Consider the following 22,538-nt stretch of genomic DNA (forward strand, 5'->3'; position numbering starts at 1 on the left):
AGTGGGGGTGACATCCCTGTGACGAGAGTTCCTGAAGCAGCCCCCAGACTCCTGCTCTGAAGGGAAAGCCACACAGGGAGGGAGAGAGGGCTGTGGGGACGCTGACCCTGCACCTTGACCCCGAGCTGTGGGGGTCACCGGAACCGAACACCACAGGCTTGTATTTGTCCAAACAAGGGCGTGTGCGCGCTCTCGCATATGCTGGGAAATCACCGCTGGAACGGAGAGGCCTCAGCAGTTCCCAGGGAAGTGCAATGTAGACAGAAATGAAAGGGGAAGAAGGGGACAAGGGAGTCAGGAGGGAGGGGCCCTGGAGAGACCCCGCCCCCGGCACACGTGACCCCGCCCAGCGCTCCTGCCCCCAGAGGCCGCTAGCCTCAGACCGGACAGGACGGCAGTGCTCCTGAGCGTTTCTGGAGCAGAAGCTCTTCCCCAGAGGGAGGGACGGGCCGGGCAGCAGGCACCATGGAGCCCCCCTCGGCCCCTCCCCGAGGAGGATGCGTCCCCTGGCAGGAGCTCCTGCTGGCAGGTGAGAGGGATGATCCCCTGCGAGGGGGCGGGAGGATGGGAGAGAGGCTGGCTGGGGTCTCCCGGGGAGGACAGGGCTCTGAGAGGAGACAGGGGAGCAGGGCAGGACCGGGGAGCCGGCTCAGCAACGGGAAAATCTCATGATCTGGAAGTGGGGAGCCAAGGGCCGTTTCCCAAGTTACTCATCACTGAGGACTGAATTCTGAAACTGATAACAACAACCTAATCGCTGCCCCTTCCCACCAACCTGAGATCTTAACAGACAAACGCCAGACTTGGAGAGCCCTGGGGCCACATTCAATCATCCCCGGGTATTTGCAGCCTGCCCCACCTCTGGGGTACAGCACAGATCAGAGGAGTCCCTGCCCTCCCTGAGCTCACTTCTATGGGGAGGAAGACAGACACGCAGAGACATCTAGAACGTGATGTCAGGTACTGACAGGCACCAGGAAGGGAACAGAGCAGGGAAGGTCAGATCATGAAGACAGAGGGTCTGTAGAGGAGGCACTCAGGGCAGGTCTCTCCTGTGTCTAAAGACACAGGGTCTTTACAGAGCAGGCCTCTCCCCAGGACCCCCTGAGTGGGAGCAGGTATCCGAGGGCAGGGAGGCAGTGAGCGACTTACATGTGAGGAAGAGTGCTCAAAACGGAGGAAATTAAGTTCAGAGGCGCTGAAGTAGTGTGGTCATGCCGCTGACCTTGACCAGCAGGAGACACACACACACACACACTAAGACACACACACACACACACTAAGACACACACACACACGCTAAGACACACACCGCGAAGCTGGGGGATTAGGACCTGCTCTGTCTCCAGGGCCCCAGCTCTCCCTCCAACACATAGGTCCAAACACTGATCTGTCTCCTCCCTTCCCTCCTAGTCTCACTCTTCACCTTCTGGAACCCGCCCACCACTGCCCAAGTCACTGTGGAATCGGTGCCGCCCGATGTTGCTGAAGGGAAGAACGTTCTTCTGACTGTCCACAATCGGCCTGGGGATCTTATAGGCTATGGCTGGTTCCGAGGGGAAACTGCAGGGCCCAGCCATCAAATTGTATCATATGCAGTAACCACACAAAATAGTACCGCAGGGCCTGCACACAGCGGCAGAGAGACAATATACCCCAACGGATCCCTGCTGTTCCAGAACATCACCCTGAACGACACAGGATACTACACCGTACAAATCATAAAGAAAAATTTTCAGGCTGTTCAAGGAAGAGGACAGCTGCGCGTATTCCGTGAGTAATTCCTCTCTCACCTCTGGTGTTGGGTGGGGTGAGTTCTACTTCACACAACAGGATCACAGGGCTGGATTGCACCTCCATCCCCTCTGCCTTATGTCCTGTATCGGGTTGGAACATTTAGTGTGGGACACACACAGTGGAGACAAACTTCCTAAGCTCTGAATTCCCTTCCTGGATTCCAGCCACAGCACATTTGCAGCAAACAGAAGGACCACTCTGATGGGATTAACTCAGCAGAGGGAGAGAGATTCAGTCCAAAACGCTGGGCTCCTACATATGACCCTGAGAAAGACCCTGCAGGGCTCAGTCAGGGTCAGGCCTAATGGGCCCCTGGGATCCCCACCAGAGCTCAGCCCAGAAAGCCCCTGCCCAGACCCCTGTCTCAGGGCTCCTGACTCCAGTGACCCTGACGAGTCCATTCCAGACGTGGGTTTTGGCTTCCTGTCAGGGGGGACTGGGAGCAACAATTCCCTGGCTCCCTGAGTCCTGAGGTTCCTGAGCTGGTCACCGGCCAGGGCTTGGCACCAAGAGCCACATCTGGGGAGGGGCAGAGCCTGATCTTTCACATGAGCCTTGGGGTGGAGAACAGAGATAGGAAGGTCTCTGGGCCACAGTCTGATGGCCCTGCGGGATAGGAGACCCCAGAAGAAGGTCAGCGCCCCCAGGGAGGAACAGAGGAGAGAAGATGCTCCTGGCAGCAACTCCCACACCAGGGATCAGGCCGAGGGAGCCGTCTCTCATGGAGGCAAGTAACGTGTTTATTTGGGCAGCTCCTCTATACCAAGCCTTAGGTCAGGTAATGGTGAAGGATTTAAGGTTAATTACAGACAACACGGCAAGCCTGAGACCATTTACTTGATTTTATTGAGGCGAAACGGAGGCACAGGGCGATGCAGACATTGAATCAGGGTCACCCAGGCAGATCACAATCCTACAAGGTCTGTCTGAAGGTACAGGCCTGTCGGGGGCCTTATCAGGCATTGTGGACCCTGGGACCAGCTGGTGGATCACACCTCTCTTCTTAGGAATACATAGCTCAAGGTAGATTTTCTGGGCTGGGAAGTGAGTGCAAATGGAAAATTAATGTTTTTACTCAAGAACTAAATTAATCAATGACCAGAGTCAGTTGGGGAATGCCCAGGCCCCCCCTCAGGTGGCCAATCCACAGCTCCTGCATCGGACTTGGAATCACTTATCGTTTCCTGATGTGCTGATGGCATCCCACTGGAGTGTAAGGGAAAGGACTCTGCCCTCTCCTCCCGACTGCATACCCCTAACCGGCACAGGGCCCAACAACTCAATTGCTCTTTCATGAAGGAGGGAAGGAAGGAATGAATGATTCCCAGTCTCTTCAGAGTCTGGACCCTGGATGCACAATTCTAGGAGGTTCTGGCCACACCTGTTCCCTGTCCCTCCAGGGGCTGAGACCCATGTTGTGTCCCTCTGACCACCACCCCTCAGGCCACTGCCCGAGAGTCTCACGAGGACTGTGGTGTTGCTCAGCCATGGGAGGATCCCGCCCCTGGGGCGGCTGTGGGCTCTTAGTGCCCGGAGTCTATGAAGTCCCTTGTGACCCTCACTGCTCACAGCCTGGGACATTTCTGGCTCTCTGCTCCGACCTTGTCCCTCATCTTCCTCCTCCTGCTCCTTTCCAGCTGGGACTACCCCTGCTCTGCACAGCCGCCTTTACTAACCCTTAAGCCTTCCCTGCATTCTCCTGCTAACACCTGTGGCCCGGCCCGCCCTCCCAGGCAGCAGTAGAGGACACAGAAATCCGAGCGGCATCCTCTGCCGGGCTCCGTCAGGAGCCAGTTCCCCCAGGTCACCAGGAGAGCGAGCTGTCACTGGGCCCTCATCCAGGACTCTTTCCCTCCGTGACGCCAACGAGTGGAACACACCCCATGACAAGGACTTGGGACCCCTTGATCTCCTCTCTACATGACTCCAGCAGGGAGTCAAAGGCAGGAGGGCAGGTCTGCAGTCCCCAGGAGCTCATGGGCTCATCTCATGCCTGTTACTCCTGACTCACGTGCTCGTCCTGGTGAGGCTCTCGTTCTTCCCAGGGGTTCCCCAGACCCTCCCCCGGGGGGCTGGCCAGACCCTGCACCTTCCCACTGCTTCACTGCCTGTTTCACACGCACGTGGGTGCTCCTGAGGACACCTTCACCATAGGGTGGGATCCTCTCACACGGTGCGATCCACCAGTCCCTGTCCTTTCACTTAGATGCTGCCCAGTTTGGGTAAATTGGATCAAACTTGTGTTTCCTGAGGTCAAAAGAAAGCCTCATACAAGCATTGGGTTTCTTTCCATTTTGACTATAGAAATTGGTGGCAGGGACTTTCTTTCCTAAATTTACTGACATAACACATATCATTTCTACTAATTTGGTATCATTCCTCCCTTTATATAACAGGGGCACCTCAGACTTTCCCCGATCAATACTATTTCTTAATAGGACTCACATGTCGTTCTCTACCCAGGGAGTCACTGATTTCAAACCCACTGTAACATCTTCCTTCATTCATAATGTGTCGTGGTTGGACTGCAGAATTTGGTCTGCAACATATAGTGCTCCCTAGGGAGCTCTAGAAACTGGTCTTAGATTTTTCAGGTATTAATATTGATTTTCACATATCGAAACCATTTAATTGCTCAAATTTCTATCTCATAACTGTGTTTACAATGGTCCATGAAGGCCAGATGCCCTTCCCCCCCACTCCCCCACCTACCACCGGTCACCCCTTCTGCATTTGCAAACACCCACTTGTATTTCAGGAGAGACCAGCATGGTCCTCACTGGCCTCTGCAGTGGGAAAACAGACTTTAAAGACCGAGCGCAGAGCACATAGTTCTCTGCCACAGCCAGCCAGGCCCTGCCTGTCCCCCTCACTCTTTTCTGGAGCATTTCTAGTCTTGACTCTGCTCCACCACTGTCTCAGGTCAGTCACCATGGAACACCTGGGCAGAACTGACCTACTTCGTGGCCCCGCAGCCTGAGTGCTGGACTGACCTCCAGGCTTGGCCCCGGTGTCCCCTGGTATTACTTCTGCTCAAATACCCGCTTCCAGGCCATGCTGTCCAGTGTTCTCCAGGCTTATGAGCTCTGGGAAGGCCCATCATTACCCATCTCCAGGACAACCGTGGAAAGCAAGGCCTAGGGGAGAACACCTGTAGGGTGACTGGTGTAGGTCTGTGCCGTAGAAAGGGCCTCAGCACCTGCACTTTCCAGGTCAGGCCTCTGAGGTTGGTCAGACAGTCAGTTGGTCAGGGAAGAACCAGCCAAGGCCCAGGGTGGTCTCTGGCTCCCTGTCCTGTGTCTTCTACAACCAAACCCTGACGCTTCTTTGACCTGAGAAGGCCTGTGCTTGCTCTCACATGGAGAGCAGGTGGCCTGTGTTCTCTGAGCGCTCAGATCCTCTTGCATTTGTCTTGAGCTACACAGACCTCCCTTATTCTTTGAAGGACTCAGGTACCACCCAGGGCAATGTTCTCTCTGTTGTCTGCACAGCGGAGTTACCCAAACCCAGCATCACAAGCAACAACTCCGACCCCGTGGAGAATGTGAATTCTGTTGTATTAACGTGTGGACCTCAAACTCAGAGCACAGGCTACCTGTGGTTAGTAAACAATGGGAGCCTCCCGGCCAGCGCCAAGCTGGAGCTGTCCCTGGACAACAGGACTCTCACTATACGCCGTGTCACAAGGAATGACACAGGACCCTATGAGTGTGAAACTCGGAACCCAGTGAGTGTCGGTCGTAGTGACCCATTCACCCTGAATGTTCTCTGTGAGTAACTTCCCTTCCTACCTGGCCCGGGCTGTCAGCCCAAATCCACATGCCGGGGGCCAGGCCCATCCATACTTCTGGGGTCCGAGTCCATGACTCTCAGCTGGACCCCCAGGCTGGACATGGCTTCTTGTCCCAGGCAAACCTGGGCAGACTCAGCCTAAGCCAAGACTAGGAGGAGATGGGCTGTTCCTCCCTGAGAGGGTCAGTAGCCTGTGAGGAGACACAAGTGAATGTCTCAGACCCAGGCTCAGTGAACATGGGGCTTCTGGTTGGGACTTTTTAAAAGGAGGTTGGGACCCAGCTCAGAGGGACACTGTGGCCCTAATACAGACCGGGAGCTTCGGTTTCCCTTTGATTGCATCACCTGTGGCTTTATTCTGTTTGCTCCAGATGGCCCGGACGCCCCCACCATTTCCCCCTCAGACTCCTATTACCATCTAGGGGCCAAGCTCAGTCTCTCCTGCCACGCAGCCTCTAACCCGCCCGCACAGTATTCTTGGTTTATCAATGGGAGGCCCCAGTCATCCACACAGGAGCTCTTTATCCCCAACATCACAGCGAATGATAGTGGATCCTATGCCTGCCTCGCCTATAACTCTGGCACTCGCCTCAATAAGACCACAGTCAAGACTATCACAATCTCTGGTAAGTGGATCCCTGGAGCATCTGCGTGGATCACCGTGGTGAAGGTCTGTCTGGCTTTCAGCAAAGAGCCTAGAAGTAGTCATTTCCCATTTGCTCCCAAATCTGTCCCTGAACTCTCCCATTAGATGTCTGCAGAGGTTTCTACCCTTAGTTCTCATGGCAGACCTGGGGTCCAGCTGGAATGTGGGGAGGGGGGTTCTCAGCTCCAGAAAGCCCCATGCATTAAATGGGGCTTTGCAAATAGGGAAGAAAAAGGGTCCTCAGGTTCAAGTTGCTTTTTGTTGTTGAATTGCAGGAGTGCTTTATATATTCTGGATATTAATCTCTTACCGGATAGGATTGGCAAATGTTTCCTTCCAATCCATGGGTTGCCCTCACTCTTTTTTGTTGTTGTTGTTAGTGAACTTTAGCTGACACACCTCGTGACAGTAGTTCAGGTGTAGCACAAGTGATTGGAGAGCTCTATATGTCATGCTCTACTCAACACAATGGCGCTCCCATCTGTCTCCACGCAGTTTTCTATTTTGATGCAATCCAATTCATGTATTTTTTCTTTTGTTGTCTCTGCTTTGGGTGTCATATCTAAGAAATCACTGGGAAATCCAGTTTCAGTAAGTTTTTGCATTACATTTTCTTCTAAGGCTTTTATAGTTTTGACTCTTATGTTTAGATGTTTGGTCTATTTTGCATTAACATTTGTACATGGTGTACAAAGGTCTACGTGGTGGAAGGTCAGGTCCGACTTCATTCATTCGCATGGATATCCAGTGTTCCCAACACCATTTGTTGAATAGATTTTTTTCTCCATTGAATGGTCATGACAACCTTCTTGAAAATCATTCAACCCCATATGCCAGTGTTTGTTTCCGGGGTGCCTATCCTATTTCATTGGTCTCTTTGTCTGTCTTTATACCAGATCCCCACCAGATCCCCATTATTATTGGTTAATGTAGCTTTTCAGTCAGGAAGTAGGAGTCCTCCAACTTTGTTCTTTTTCAAAATAAGTATTGGAGGCCCCTGAGATTCCATGTAAATTTTTGGAAATTCCTATTTCTGAAAAATAATTCCTTCAGAATTTGATAGGGTGGCACCTGGCTGGCTCAGCCGGTGGAACATGCGACTCTTGACCTCAGGGTTGTAGGTTTGAGCACCGTGTTGGATGTAGAGATTACTTTAAAATAAAATCTTTAAAAAAATTGATAGGGATTGCATGGAATCTGTGGATCTCTTTGGGTAGCTTTGTCATCTCACCAATATGAAGTCCCATCTTCCATGAACATGGGATGTCTTTCCATTTATTTGTGTCCTCTGTAATTTCTTTCAGCAATGTTTTATAGATTTCCATATACAGTCTGCTGACTCATTAAGTAATTCCTAAGATTTTGTGTTTTTTTTCTAAGTATTTTATTCTTTTCAATGTTATTGTAAGTGGAATTGTTTTCTTAAACACAGTGATTTTTGTATGTTGGTGTTTGAATCCTACAACTTTGTTGAATTCTTAATTAGTTCAACAGTTTCTGTGGGGGGGTGGGGATCGTTAGGGTTTTGTACATTAAATTTCACGTCATCTGCAAAGAGACAGAATTGTACTTATTCCTTTCCAATATCATTGCATTCTCTGGTTTTTTCCTCCTAATTATTTTTGCCTGGATTTCTGTACTGTGTTGAATACCGGTGCTAAAAATGGCATGTTTGTCTTCTACTTCCAGTGTTTCACCATGGAGTGTGATGCTAGCTGTGGGTGTTTCCTCTAAGTCCTTTATTATGTTTTAGTAGTTTCCTTCTATTTGTAAGGGTGCCAATATTCTGTACACAGTAACCACCACTCGACAGAACTTTTTCACCAGGAGAGTCAATCCACAGATCTGGAAGTAAAAGTCTTCTTCAGAGTGAGAAATCCTGTACATGAAAAACTCTTTGATTCCTAAGGTTGTGAAGACTGTGCAGGTGGCTTTTATTCCCTAGTAAATCGTAACTATGTGAATGCCTTCTGTACGTTACATGAAGTTGCCTTGGACACAAAGATAGAAGAGCTACGAGTCCTCCTCCCCCACTATCCATGGAGAGGTATATAAGGCATGAGACATGATCTTTTAAAGTCACAAAAGGTCAAGAAAACAATCACACAAAAGTCCATGGGAATAAAAATTTCCACCTGATGATGAGGATGCGGGACATGTGGCCTTAGAAGTGGTTCCTGGTGCTGATGCTACAGACATGTCCGGGCAGAGCAGAACCAGGACTGAGGGCCAGAAGGGAACTTGAGGATCAGAGGGGGAGGTACAGCCTTCTCCTTACAGATGGTCACCTGAACAAAGACACTCCACCTTCTGCAGACAGCAGGGCCATCCTGTGAGGCACCTTTACAGAGCTTGCTTGGGCCTTCAGAGTGGCTGAGATCGTAGAGGAAGGAGCGTAGCCCCAGGGCCCAGGCCCACTCTCATTCCATCACTTCCTGTGTTTGTCCACTGAGCCCGTGGCCCAGCCCTCTGTCCCTGCCAGCAACACCGCAGTCACAGAACATAAGGACTCCGTGGTCCTGACCTGCTCCACAAATAACACTGGGGTCTCCATCCAGTGGTTTCTCAATGGCCAGAGTCTAAAGCTCATGGAGACAATGAAGCTGTCCCAGGACAACAGCACCCTCACCATATGCCCTGTCAGGAGAGAATGCTGGGAATTTTCAGTGTGAGGTCTCCAACCCAGTCAGTTCTGGCAAAAGTGACCCCATCAGGCTGGATCTGAGCTGTGAGTGACTCGCGACCTCTCCCTCTTCATCCTTATATATTCTACTGGCAGGGGGTGTGAAATGGATGCAGGCCTGGAGGAGGTAGGAGCCACCTTCAGAGCCTCTAGGGCAATGTGGATAAAATCCCTGGAATTAGACTAATCTTGTTAGCACCTTGGTTCTGATATGTACCAGCTATTGGAACTCAGGCAAAATGCTGAACCTCCTAAGCCTCAGTCTCCTCATCTGTAAAACTGGAAAGAACAGCTGGATCTTAGGGCTGTTGTGAGGGTTGTTAATATGAGCTCATGAGATGAAATCCTGAGACACCATCATACCTCAGGATTTCATCACAGATTCAGGCTCAATCCAAATTAGCAGCTATTGTCCTTTTGATATTAATGCTTTTGTTACTAGCTATGTCTTGAGGATTTGGGATTAAATGTTGTCTGATTACGTTCCAGCTCGGTGACCTTCAGTGATTTACTGAAGCCCTTTCCATAGTGAGATGCTCATTTTGGACAGTGGGGATGACACCTGGCCCCCTCATGGACAGGGAAGCGGCAGATGAGATAAACGTAAAGTATTTCCCACGTGCCCGGCACAGGACCGACCTCCAAGGCAGTCAGCTAATGTTATTCTCTTTAAAGTGTTGAGTGAACAGGTAAGGGCCTCCCTCTAAGAACAGTGATAGAAATGGAAAGGAAGACCCAGGAGAAGAGGCATAATGTGAGAGGAAAATGAACAGCACACTGGCACTGGCCCCGGTGTGGGGGGACAATGTGAAGAATAAAGCATGTCCAGGGTTTCACCGTGAGGAACAGAAATGATGCAGCGGTCAAGGGGGTGGGGTCACCGTGGTGACAACACACACATCACCCAGAGCTCAGTGGCCTTTCCTCCCTCCCTAACCAGGCCCTTCCCTCACGGCCCCTCTTGGCTTCCCCAGATTTGACTTGGGACTCATTCCCCTCCCGTTTTCTCCTTATTTCAGATGGAAGAAGCACCACAGGTCTCCCTGTGGGGTCCATCATTGGCATTGCAGTCGGGGTCCTGGTCGGACTGGCACTGTCGCCTGCCCTGGGGTGTCTCCTGCTCCACACAGGACTGGAAGGTACGATGGCATTTCCCACAAGCTGATCCTGTCCCCCAGCTGAGCCCTGGCCAGGAGGGGACCGCACCCTGACCTAGGATTCTGGGCTGCAACTTCCAGGCCACCCAACTGCCCCCTGGATTTTCCCTCCCATACCCTCTGACTTCTTCCTCACCAGCTGCTGTCCAGGGTGCTTCTTTCCCAGCTTCCTCGGTTTTACATTAGGGACAACTAGGGAACAGCCCCTCAGGGTTGTCTGCATTCAATTGACAAACCTATATCTGTGCTCATAGGACTAAATACTCAGTAAAGAGCACCTCCCGTGGGTTATTTAAGTCCACACGCCCTGTGAGGGGCGGTTGCAGCCTCAGGACCTGAGGCCGGTCCTGGTCGGGGTCACGCAAAGGAGACTGGAAGATCCTGACAGGCCAGGTGGGGTCATCCCCCAAATGGCAGATGCATGAACCGCAGTCCCTGTTGTGTGAGAGCAGAACACCTGGGTTCGGCCAGGTGGAGGTCCTGGGATGTCCTTTATGCCTCTTGTCCAGGCAGATGGAGATGGAGGACGGGCTGCCGACACATTTCAGCATCCTCTGGCCTGAGGGGGCGAGGGTCTGGCCACAGCAGGGGCACCACATTCAGGGATCCAGCTTACCCGGGGCTCCCCAACTGTCCTGCACACATGGCTGCAGGCTTGACCCTTCCACTCAGACAAACCCGCATGTCTGATTCCTTTCCTGGGTCCTTGATCCCTTTTCAGGACACTTTCTCCTAGAAGCCCATCAGCCTGTGGGGCTTCCCCTGTGAGCCCAGGACAGAAGTGCTCCCAAGACCTTTCCTAATCCCCTCTCCTGGGCCCTCCCTCTCCTAAACAGCACTGGTGGAGAGAGGGGGTCTGTAACCCCTGCCTGGAATGAGGATCCTCCTCGTGCCCTCCTCTGACACCAAAGCTGTGACCTCTCCCTGCACCCCTCACATGGAAGCCTGATCTCTCCTAGGGCCAGTGGCTGCCGTGATCTCAGAGAGCTCTGGCGCCCAGCATCCACCCCCCGTGAGTACATCATCAGCGCGGGTGGGACTCGGAGTCCCGGAGTCCTGCCCACATTGTCCGTCCTAGCAGTCACTCCGCAGGGCCTCTGACCCTTTGTCTGGGTCTCCTGCACAGGGGACCTCAGCTGGCCATACTCCCTGACTTGTAGAATCCACATCATAGGTCAGCACCTTACCCCCATTGGGCCCTAACATGGCCAGTGGGTCTGTCCCTGGGAGGTGCTCCTGCTTCCCTGTTCTCTGAGAGCTGAGGACCTGTCCCCTCCTGGAGGGTGGCCCCAAGCGTCTTCACAGCCCTGGTGCTAACTCCTGTCTCTGTCCCCAGGCCATGGTTCAGCCAGCAGCTCTGCATCCCCGGTAAGCCCGGCCCCTGCACCACTCATTCCACTGGGGTCCCGGCTGTGCAGGCTCAAGGCGGGCAACCAGCCAGTTCAGCAGCACAGAGCAGACCCTGCTTCCCTCAGAGTAGCCAGGACAAGGCAAGCCCTGTTCTGGCCAGGAGTGGACCCTCTTCAGGGGCAGGACCACCCCCCAGCGTGTCCTGAGTTCTCCCTGCTCCCCTGAGCTGGCCAAAGGAGAACGCTGGAGTCCAGATAGGGGCAGGGTGGGCTCTGGGAGCACCAGCCAGGGGTCCTGGGCTAACAGAAATGGGTGCAGTGGGCAGTGCTCGGGCCTGGGGAATGGGTCAGCAGGCTTGGAGAAGGCATTTCTAGAGGCAGAACCAGTCACTCCCATAGAGAAATGATCCTCCTCTGACTACCAACACTCATTCTCTCCTATTTAGGACTCCCTGCCCAGCCCCACCACAGCCGTTCCTATCTACCAGGTGAGTGTGGGCAATGACTGCTCTGGTCCCCGAAGCCCAAGGGGGCCGAGGATCTGCGCCCTAACTGCCCCTGGCTGTGTTTTCAGGTTCAGGAAACAAGAGAGCAAGAGGGACAGGGCATTGTGGGAGGAAGGAGGGGCCGGGGGCAGACACTTGCCACACAGCCAGGCTCCCAGAGAGCAGCCCAAGTGGTCCTCGAACTTGAAAGTCACCCAGATATGTTCCAGGAAGGTGACAGGGGCTCAGAGGCCTCTTCTTCTTTTACAGGAATTACGACACCCCGACACAAACATTTACTGCCAGATCGACCACAAAGCAGAAATGGCTTCTTAGTTTCCCCTGGGAACTGCTCCTTCCAGGGCCCTCCTGAGACCCCAGACTCTAGGTGGAGTCAGGAGCTGCAGCCTGAGCCGGAGAACCGGCTCTCAGCTCTGAAGATATTGAGGGACATGGACCCAGGGTCGGGTCCCAACTGATTTCTGGAGACCCCTACAGGCTGCCCTGAACCCAGAACAAAGGCCCCCATTTCCCAGGAAGTGGGGGTTCCCAGGAATAGTGTCCTGACCCCTGACCCACTGGGGATGATCTGAGAGGATCTGAATAAAAAGGACTCTTCCCCTCCTTGGCTTTTTTTTCTGAATGGTCATTTCTCTTAGCAGAAATTCCCCCAGGGTCACCTAGCTGGTTCAGTGAATAGAGCATGCTACTGAATTTTTTTTTAACGTTTTATTCATTTATTGGAGGGAGAGGGAGAGAGATCGCGAGCAGGGGAGAGAGGCAAAGGGAGAGGGAAAAGCAGACTCCCCACTGAGCAGGGAGCTGGACGTCGGGCTCCATCCAAGGACCCCAGGACCATGTCCTGAGCCGAAGTCAGACGCTTAACCAACTGAGCCACCCAGACACCCCAAGCATGCAACTCTTGATCTTGGGGTCATGAATTTGAGCCCCATGTGTGGCACAGAGTTTACTTAAAAAATAATCATGATAAATGTAAAAAAAGAAAAAGAAAAGAAATTCCCCTGAAGCTCTGGGTCTCTTCTCTCCTGGGTCACAGAGGGAAATGTTACCTCTGAGTTGACCAAGCCCCCATCTCCAATCCCCCAGGATAGAGGAAGGGGTGAGTGGTGTGGACATGTTGGAACCACGCTAACTAGAACGCCAGAGCTGTGGCCAAACCATGAGGGAACTCAGCGGTCCTCACATCGCTCAGGGACCCAAGCTATAGACACTCCCAGTGTTTATAAATGTGGTTTGGGTGTCGGGAGCACAGAACATGGGGCCTCTGACGAGCACATGAGGATGAGCCAGGAAGGAGTAGCTGTGGGCATCAAACCAGCCACAGAGAAGGATGAACTGGGCATCTTTTCCCTTGGCTATTCTTTAAGAGTAGGTCAGCTGGCAACAAATTTTCACATTCTTCCTCATCAGAAAATTTCCTTGTTGCCCCTAATGATCCTCCTGAGGATCATCTTGCCAGATACAGGATTTCTAGTCGATTTGAAAAACCTGCCACTTCCTTCTGGCCTCCATGCTGTCAGATACAAAACCTACCATCACTTGCTTAAATCATTGTTCCTTAATAAGCAATGGGTTGTTTCTCTGGCTCTTTTTATTTATTTATTTTTAAAGATTTTATTTATTTACTTCAGAGAGACAGAGTGAGAGAGAGAGAGAGCACAAGCCAGGGGGAAAGGCAGAGGGAGAAGCAGCCTCCCTGCTGAGCAGGGAGCCCAACGGAGGGCCCTATCCCAGGACCCCGGGATCCTGACCTGAGCCGAAGGCAGATGCTTAACAACTGAGCCACCCAGGTGCCCCTCCTGGCTCTTTTTAAAGATTTTTTTTCCTCTTTAGTTTTCCCAAGTTTGCCATGTGCCTAAGTGTGACTGCCTATCGTGTTCGGGGTTCACTCATCTTCTTGGACCATTATTTCTTCAGACACTTTTCAGTCCATATTTTTTTCCTACTTCTGGTATCCAGTGGCACCAATGTTAGATCCTTTCTTTTTTTTTTTTAAGATTTATTTATTTATTTGAGAAACAGAGTGTGCTCATGAGCAGAGGGAGGAGCAGAGGGAGAGGGAGGGAGAGAATCCTCTAGCCGAATCCCTGCTGAGTGCTAAGAGACCGCAAGTCAAGGAGTATGGGCAGACTCCAGAAACTGGAAAAGGCAAGAAAATTGATCCTCCCCCAGAACCTCCAGAAAGGAAAGTGGCCCCGCCAATATCTTTATTTTAGCCCAGTGAAACCTGTGTTGGACTTCTGACCTCCAGAACTGTAAAATAAATTTCTGTTGCTTTTAAGGCACCGTCTTTGTGGTAATTTGTTACAGCAGTAATAGGAAGCAAATATAGAGTTCATATTAGATTATATTGTTGTATGAATATCAAATTGGGGGAGCTTGATCATCCTACTGTGGATATATAGGAGAAAATCTCGGTTCTGGTGAGATACGGGCTGAAGGAGTTAGGGTGAAGTATTAGGATACTTATAACTTCTAAGTGATTCATCAAAAAATCATATATATATATAAATATAATGAAAAAGATTTGTGTGCATGCACATGCATATAGTTACATCGATGCAGACAGAATACAAATGTGACTTTGGTAAATAAGCATGAAAGTATATGGGAGTTCCCTCTAATCGTCTTGTAACGTTTCTCTAAGTTTGACTTTTTTTTTATTCGGGGTGAGGCCTTATGTTTTAGAAGTACACACAAAAGTGTTTAGAAACAATAGTATATGGCTCAGTTGGTTAGGTGACTGCCTTCGGCTCGGGTCATGATCCTGGAGTCCCGAGATCGAGTCTCACATCGGGCTCCCTGCTTAGTGGGGAGTCTGCTTCTCCCTCTGACCCTCTTCCCTCTCGTGCTTTCTATCTCTCATTCTCTCTCAAATAAATAAATAAAATCTTAATAAAGAAGTATATGATTTCTAATATTGAATCCGGTCGGTGGAGGAGTAGAAGGGAAACAAACAACAAAGCTCATCACGAGCTGATACTTTGGAGCTGGAGATGAGTACCTGGGGGTTCACAGTACCATTCTCTCTATTATAACATGTTTGTATACAAACTGTCTTTTGTATACATTTAAAATTTCCCATATGAAAAGACTTCAAGGAAAGAGAAAAAAATTTCCAGCTCTGTAGTTTTATCAGTGAGTTCCACAGAACTTTCAACACAAATCGTCTCAAAATTATACAAATTCATCCATAGAACAGTGAGAGACTATGTCCCCAACTGACTCTGGGGTTCGTATAACCTTTGAACTGAAATAGGAACAACAACAAAAGTACAAAAAGAGGAAAATATCAGGCCAATCATACTCATGAACAGAGAGCCAAAAATGTTAATCACGACATTCTCAAACCAATTCCAACAGTATATACAATAAGACAGTACACCGTGACTAAATTCCAATTGTCCCAGGAAAGCAAAGGTTCAATATTAGAAACTTATAATGGGGGAGGGGGGCATCTGTGTGGCTTGGTCGTTTAAGTGGCTGGCTCTTGATTTTGGCTCAGGTCATGATCTCAGGGTCGTGGTACTGATCCCTGCGTCAGCCTCCGTGCTCAGTGAGCGGTCGGCGTGAGGATTTCTCTCCCTCTTCCCCTGCCCCTCCTCCTCCTCAAATACATTAATTAACTTTTTAAAAAAAATTTATAAATGGAAGAGGGTAAGAATTTCTAGGGTGCCAGCAATGTTCTGTTTCCCGACCTAGCTGCTAGGTACATGGGTGTGTTCAATTTTTGAAAACTCAGTAAGCACAGCACTTCGTTCTGTATCAGTCCTACCCCCTCAACTTGTTTCATGATATACACCCTTTGAAAAGACCAGACCAGACGTTTTGACTTGTAGAATGCCCACATTCTGACTTTGTTTCCTTATGGTGTCATTTCACTTGCTTCTCTAAACCCCGTATTTCCTATAAATTGGAAAATGAATCTCAAAGCTTGCAGAGATTCGGGTGATATTTTTTTGGCAAGAATGCTTCCTGGGTTTTCTATTGCATCATATTAAGAGGGACATCCTAACTACTTGTCTAGACCTTATGCCAATATAACCATTTTCATGACATAAAAATTGATCAGTGGGCATTTTTTTTAGGTTTTTCTTTAAATTCCAGTTAGTTGGGGTGCCTGGGTGGCTGAGGAGGTTGGGTCCCGATCTGAAGGTCGTGGGATCAAGTGCCATGTAGGGCTCTGTACTCAGTGGGGAGTCTGCTGGAGATCCTCTCCCTTGCCCCTCCCCCGCTCGCTCTCTCTCTCTCTCTCTCTCTCTCTCAAAAAAAAAAGTTTAAAATTTAAAAAATAAGGGTGCCTGGGGGGCTCAGTTGGTTAAGCGACTGCCTTCGGCTCAGGTCATGATCCTGGAGTCCCGGGATCGAGTCCCGCATCAGGCTCCCTGCTCGGCAGGGAGTCTGCTTCTCCCTCTGACCCTCTTCCCTCTCGTGCTCTCTGTCTCTCATTCTCTCTCTCTCAAATAATAAATTAAAAAAAATCTTAAAAAAATAAAAAAAATAAAATAAATTCCAGTTAGTTAACATGCGATATATTAGTTTTAGGCGTACAATATACTGATTCACCACTTCCATAAACACCTAATGCTCATCACAACCAGTGCCCTCCTTCCTCCCCATCCCCTATTTCACTCGTTCCCCTACTCACCTCCCCTCTAGCAACCATCAGCTTGTTCTCATCGTTAAGAGTCTGTTTCTTGGTTTGCCTCTCTCTTTCTCTCTCTTTCCCCCCTATTCTAATTTGGTTTGTTTCTTAAATTCCACATGACTGAAATCAAAGGGTATTTCTCTTTCCCTGGCTGACGTATTTCACTTGGCATAATACACTCTAGCTCCACCCACATTGTTGCAAATGAAAAGATTTCATTTTTTTGTGTGTGTGGCTGAGAAATATTCCATTGTATATATACACCACATCGTCTTTATCCATGTATCAACTGATGGACATTTGAGCTGTTTCCATAGCTTGGCGATTATAAATAATGTTGCTATAAACATCGGGGTGTGTGTATCCCTTTCAATTAGGATTTTTGTATCCTTTGGGTAAATACCTAGGAGAGCATTTGCTGGATCACTGGGTAGTTCTATTGTTAACTTTTTGAGGAACCTTCCTACCGTGTTCCAGAGTGGCTGCACCGGTTTACATTCCCACCAACATTCAGGAGTGCTCTCCTTTCTATTCAGTGGGCATTTTTTTGTGTGCAAAGACAAATTTGTATACAGAAATTAGAGGATTACAAAACTCTCTACCATGTTGCTCCTCAACGGAAGGAAAGCTGTCTATGGCAAGCCCACAGCTCACATCATACTCAGTGGTGAAAGGCTGAAAGCTTCTCTATAGAACCAGAAACATGACAAGGGTGCTCATCCTCACCACTGCTATTCAGCATAGTACTGAGAGTCTTACAGCAATTACACAAGAAAAAGAAATAAAAGGCATTCATGCCAGAAAAGAAGTAGAATTCTCTGTTTGCAAATGACATGATCTTTTATAGTGAAACTCCAAAGGCTCCATGAAAAACTGTCAGATCTAATAAATTTAAGGAAGCTGGACGATGCGGGGCACCTGGGTGGCTCAGTTGTTTAAACATCTGTCTGCCTTTGGCTCAGGTCATGATCCTGGGGTCCTGAGATCGAGCCCCGCATCGGGTTCCCTACTTGGCGGGAAGCCTGCTCTCCCTCTACTGTTCCCCCTGCTTGTGTTCTCTCGCTCTCTCTGTCAAATAAATAAAATCTTTTAAAAACAAAAAGGATGCTGGCGGATGCAACATCAATCTACAGAAATCAGTGCATTTCTATCCACTAACAAAGACCCTATGGCAAACTCCCTGGAAAACAAAAGAATCCCATTTCCAATGGCATCAGAAAGAATGAAATGCTTTGCCCTGGCATGGCCCTGAGGGGTGGAAGCAGGCACCGGGGAGGCAGGGAGTAGTCCAGTCTGTAGGGTCAGAGGCAAGGGAGCTCTGCTCTGTGGACACCAAAGATGCTGCTTCGGAGGCAGCCCCCACCTCCACAGGTCAAGGAATAAGCAGAGTCCATTCAACCAGAAGAGAAGCAAACACAAAGACACCATGGCTTGAGTCTCTACTCATAGGAAGCAAGATCAAGGTCCCTATTTGCCACCACCAAGCAACCAGAGCCTGTAGTTTTGGAGTACTGCCCAAAGATGCACTTGCTTGTGTCTTGCCATTTGGCTTTGCAAAGGCGTCATAGCTAGGAGAATGCCAGAGTAAATTCCATTCCTTGGACGATCTGCTCTTTTTGGCCCAGGAAATAGCAGGAACCGCTGCTTATGTGTGAAGAATGCAAAATAAAGGATGCGTTAAAGGAAAAGGGACATTCGCAGCCTTCACCTCCCTAAACTCTGTACCTCTTGAAGTTTCTTACACCTCTGAATTTGTACACATTTAACTTTTCAACTGTACTTTAAAATAGTATACTTAGAGTGGGCCAGAAACATCGTGATACTCTCAATCTATTGGGATGCTTCCTGTGGAAGATTCTCAATGAAATTGAAGAGGAAGGGGTGCCTGGGTGGCTCAGTCGTTAAGCATCTGCCTTTGGCTCAGGTCCTGATCCCAGGGTCCTGGGATCGAGCCCCGCTTTGGGCTCCCTGCTCTGTGGAGAGCCTGTTTCTCCCTCTCCCACTGCCCCTGCTTGTGTTCCCTTTGTCACTATGTCTCTCAAATAAATAAATAAAATCTTTAAAAAAAAAGAAGAAGAAATTGAACAGCAAAAGTTTTCCTACTGTTTAAGAACCTATAGAGAGCGCCTGGGTGGCTCAGTTGGTTGAGCGACTGCCTTCGGCTCAGGTCAGGATCCTGGAGTCCCCGGATCGAGTCCCACATCAGGCTCCCTGCTCAGGAGGGAGTCAGCTTCTCCCTCTGACCCTAGCCCCAATCATGCTCTCTCTATCATTCTCTCTCTCAAATAAATAAAATCTTTAAAAAAAACCTATTGAGAGCTCTACACATGGAAAAGAAATTGTGTTGCAACTAACTTGTTTACAGCTAAGTAAAAGAAATCAGTCTTCTCTGAAAAAAAAAAGGAAAAGAAAAAAAAGAAACAATAAAATAATTTGGACTAATTGTAACCCAGGAAGGGAAAGATCTTTAGACTGAAAACTAGGAGACTCTGATGAAAGAAATTGAAGCAAAGGCAAATAAATGAAAAGATATCCCCTGTCCATGGGTTGGAAGAATTCATACTGTTAAAATATACCTACTACTCAACATGACCTACAGATGCACTGCAGTCCCATCAAAATTCCAATGGCATTTTTCAGAGAGAGAGAAAAAAGCAATTCTAAATTTTGGATGGAAGCACAAAATATGCCAATAGCCAAAGAAATCTTGGGCAAATAGAACAAAGCTGGAGGCATCACTCTTCCTGATTTCAAACTACATGACAAATCTGCAGTAATCAAATAGGTATGCCATGGTGACAGCCCTCCACCAGGTTTAAGGGTTCACCCCTTGCTTGCTGTCCTAAGTCCCATGATCTGTAGCAGAAGTAACCTACTTTCCTTGGGATTTGCAGACTACTGGCCTCAAGGAGTGTAGGACCAAACTTTCCCAGGAGATAAGGCCTGCCTACTTTGGAAAATAGGTGCCCTGTTTGTCAGCAAGGCTGTTCAGGGTTGTGTCCATATATGACTAACCGCCTGGGCACCTCTTCTCCTGCATGGAGCCACCCTTTCCTTTCTCATGCCTTCCCCTTTAAAGCACCCTCCAACCCTACTCTCCCTGGATGGGGAACATGGTCTTTGAAACATGAGTCCACCATCTTCCCAGCATGCCAGCTTCCTGAATAAAGGAACGTTTCCTTACCAACCATCACTTGTCTCTCAAGTGTTGATTTATGAGGCATGAGCATCCGAATCTGAGTTCGGAACTGGTTCTCTGTCAGGTAACAGTCTTGACAGAAAGACAGAACAATGGAACAGAACAGAGAGCCCAGAACTAAATCCGTGCATTTATATAGGGTCAATGGATCTTTGACAAGGGTGTCAGAATCACAGTGGGAAAGGGCAGTCTCTTCAACAAACGATGTTGGCAAAAGTGGATATCCACATGGTAAAAGAATGAAATGACGCATTTACTTTACATATACACACAAATCAACTCAAAATAGATGTACGACTTAAGTATAAGATCCAAACCATAAAACTCCTAAGAGAAAGCATAGGGGAAAAGCTTGATGACACTGGTCTTGGCAATGACTTCATGAATATGATACCAAAAGTACAGGCAACAGAAAGGAAAACCAACAAGTGCGACTATATCCAAACTAAGAAGCTTCTGCACAGCAAAGGAAACCATCAACACAATGAAAAAGCAGCCTACCAACTGGGAGAGACTATTTTCAAACCATGTATCAGATAAGGGGTTAATATCCAACATATGTAAGGAACTCTTACAACCAGATAGTAAAACGTAAATAAACTGATTTTAAATGGGCTAAAGACTTGAACAGGCATTTCTCCAATGGCCAACGGGTATGTGAAAAAGGGAAATGCAAATCAAAACCACAGTGAGATATTACCACACACCTGTTGGAATGGCTGTTGTTAAAAAACAAAAACCAAAAAAAACAGGCACCTGGGTGGCTCAGTCGGTTAAACGTCTGCCTTCGGTTCAGGTCATGATCCCAGGATTCTGGGATCGAGCCCCGTGTTGGGCTCTCTGCTCAGCAGGGAGCCTGCATCTCCTTCTCCCTCTGCCATTCTCTCTGCTTCTGCTCTCTGGTTCTCTCTATCTCTCTGTCAAATAAATAAATAAAAACCTTTAATTAAAAAAAAAAGACAAGTGTTGGTGAGGATGTTGAGAAACTGGAACCCTAGCAACCCGATGCAGAGAATGCAAACAGGCACGGCCACTCTGAAAACAGTATGGAGTTTCCTCAAAAAGTAAACATACAACTGCACTAAGATCCAGCAATCCTTCACTTCCGGGTATTTCTCCGGAAGAACTGAAATCAAGATCTTGAGGAGATTATTACAACACCTGTGTTCACTGCAACACTATTCACAGTAGCCGAGATGTGGAAACAACCTAAATGTCCATTGAGAGACGAAGGGTTGAGGAAAATTTGGCACATACATATAATGGAACACTATGAAGAGATTTCATACGCAGTGTTAATAAACTAAAAAAAGATAAAAGAAAATGAAAACAGTTATCACAGTCGAAACAAAAACAAACACCACACTGAGATGCCACCTCACATACAGTAGACTGCCTAAATATTAAAAAGACTTTCCAAATTAAGTGTTGTTGACGATGGGGGGCCACTGGAACTCTCCTAAGTCGCTAGTGAGAAACTACAATTAAAGCTCCTTTGGAAAACAGAGTAGCCTGTTTTTCAAAAAATTAAACCCGTGCCTCCTCAGCAATCCCCTCACTGCACTCCTGGGTGGAGCTCTACCCAAGAGAAATGAAAGCACGTGCCCGCGTCAAAGACTCCTGCCCAAAAGTTCCTGGCAGGTGTACTTGTAATCGCCCAGAGTTGGAAACAACATAAATGTGCATAAATGAGTGAATGAATTAAAAACAAACAACTTTCTGCATCCTTCCAATGTAATAGAACAAAGGGATAAAAAAGAAAAAAAACTGAAACTTCAATAACACGGAACAATGGGTTAAGTTAAAAAAATGACACTGAGTAAAGGAGTCAACCCCGGCCCCAAATTATATTGTTTGATTCCACTTCTCGAAATCCGAAAAATGCACACTAATCTATAACAACAGAAGCAAATGTAAGGTTTCATGGGAACATGGGGAAGGAGGGTCAGAGGGGGTGGAATGAAAATAATAAAGAGGACATGAGATTTTTGAGAGGAAGGGACATACTCAGTATCTTCATGGAATGACTCTAGGAATGACTTCTCCGCATGCCCGTGGCAAAACGTATTAAATTGTATACTTTCAATATGTTCAGTGACTTCTATGTCAACTATAATTCAATAAAGTGGTTAAAAATTATATATCCACATATGAAATATTATTTCAAGTACACATTTTTTTAAAAAATAATACAACTGGATAGAGGGGATTCTTCGTCCGCATTTCCTGCAAAGTCCACCAGAGGGCGGCAGAGCTGCTCTACGCCTGGGCGCCTTTTTCAGCACCCACAGCCCAGCAGGGTCTGACCCTCCCCGGCCTCACCCCGTCCCAGTCCTCCTGGCTCTCCAGGATCCCCGCACTGGACCCCCTCAAGCTCCTCCGACCAGGCGGGCGTCTGCCCCCTGAGACTGTCCCTCTATGGGCAGCTAGTCCCTCCACATCCTCTGTCCTATGAGGGGCGAAGTTCCACTCACATTTCCAGTCTCAGCCCCAGGTCACTTTCTCAGGAGTGCTCCATGGGACCCACCATCAGCTAAGATCCCCTGACATGCTCCAGACGCACCAGACACTTCCCCTTCCTGACCCTTCTCTTGATTCTAATTGACTCCTCAGTGCCATGATTTCCTGACTGCCCGTGGCCCTGTTCCAAGGGAAACCCCAAGAGTCCAGGGCCCAATCTGTCCTGTTCTCTATAGAGCTCCCAGGACCCAGCCCAGGGCCTGTCCTGACAAGTCAGAAATGCCCAGTAAATACTCGTTAA

The 22,538-nt window shown here is 48.8% G+C and overlaps 1 pseudogene across 1 annotated transcript; it reads left to right on the forward strand.

Annotated features, from left to right (window-relative positions):
- Positions 1–368: 368 nt before the first annotated feature.
- On the forward strand, positions 369–12,533 carry LOC148163233 (cell adhesion molecule CEACAM6-like; annotated as a pseudogene). The gene is made up of 11 exons (XR_015769068.1): positions 369–529; positions 1,414–1,773; positions 5,289–5,567; positions 5,961–6,215; positions 6,289–6,290; positions 8,689–8,963; positions 9,938–10,057; positions 11,035–11,087; positions 11,412–11,443; positions 11,871–11,912; positions 12,180–12,533. The product of XR_015769068.1 is annotated as a cell adhesion molecule CEACAM6-like (transcript).
- Positions 12,534–22,538: the final 10,005 nt, after the last annotated feature.

The sequence above is a fragment of the Eumetopias jubatus genome, unplaced genomic scaffold, assembly GCF_037043125.1.
Source record: "Eumetopias jubatus isolate StellerSeaLion01/CBP00866 unplaced genomic scaffold, mEumJub1_p1.0 scaffold_10, whole genome shotgun sequence".
NCBI classification, from domain to species: domain Eukaryota; kingdom Metazoa; phylum Chordata; class Mammalia; order Carnivora; family Otariidae; genus Eumetopias; species Eumetopias jubatus.